General features: G+C 72.2%; 1 protein-coding gene across 2 annotated transcripts in view; it reads left to right on the plus strand.

The window, feature by feature from the left end:
* NLGN4X (neuroligin 4 X-linked) overlaps positions 1-730 on the plus strand; it is a 161,960-nt gene that overhangs the window by 1,289 nt on the left and 159,941 nt on the right. The window lies entirely within an intron of this gene.

A 730-nucleotide genomic window follows, 5' to 3' on the forward strand; every position in this document is an offset into this window, starting at 1 on the left:
CCCCCCCTTTCTTTTCTCCTTCTCCTTTATTCTTTTTCTTTCTTTATTTCCTTTCCGGGCACGGGTAAAATGCCCGCTTTTGTGATGGGCATGGGCTTCCGCACGTGATGGAGCGGGGACTGGCACTGGGGAGAGCCAGCGTGCGCGGACCGCTGGCGGGGGCTGGGGAGGCGGAGGGAAAGAAAAGGAGAAAAAAAGAGACAAGCACACCACCACTCACCCCCCCCACACACACACATACACACACTCCTCCCCAGCTCGGCAGTAAATCGGCTTCTCTGCAAAGCTGGGGCGGGGGCGGGCGAGGCGGGGGCTGGCGGCGTCAGGCGCCTCCGCGGCCGCCGCGCTTTGCCCCTTCCCCGCGGGAGAGGCCGTCGGCAGCCCCGCACCGCCCCGGGAGCGGGGGCGGCCCNNNGCACCGCCCGGGGAGCGGGGGCGGCCCCGCCGCAGCCGCCGTTCCGCCCGCCCGCCCCCGCACACATCTCGCGGGCGCGCAGGGTCGGGCCGGGCAGGGCGCGTCCCGCGCAGCCGCTGCGGAAGGGTGCGGGACACGGGCAGCGGGAGCGGGCCGGGGCGGGTGTCCCGCCGTCCTGCCTGGAGCGGGGCTAAGAATAGATGGCGTCGCGGCCGGGAAAGTTGGCCGGTTTGGGCGCGCGGCGTGGGGGGAGAGAAGTTTGCGGGGGACGCGGCGGCAGAGGCGGGGCGCGGCCGCCAGGTGGCGGTGCGGGCC

The sequence above is a fragment of the Passer montanus genome, unplaced genomic scaffold (assembly GCF_014805655.1).
Source record: "Passer montanus isolate IOZ18808 unplaced genomic scaffold, ASM1480565v1 scaffold3, whole genome shotgun sequence".
NCBI classification, from domain to species: Eukaryota; Metazoa; Chordata; class Aves; order Passeriformes; family Passeridae; genus Passer; species Passer montanus.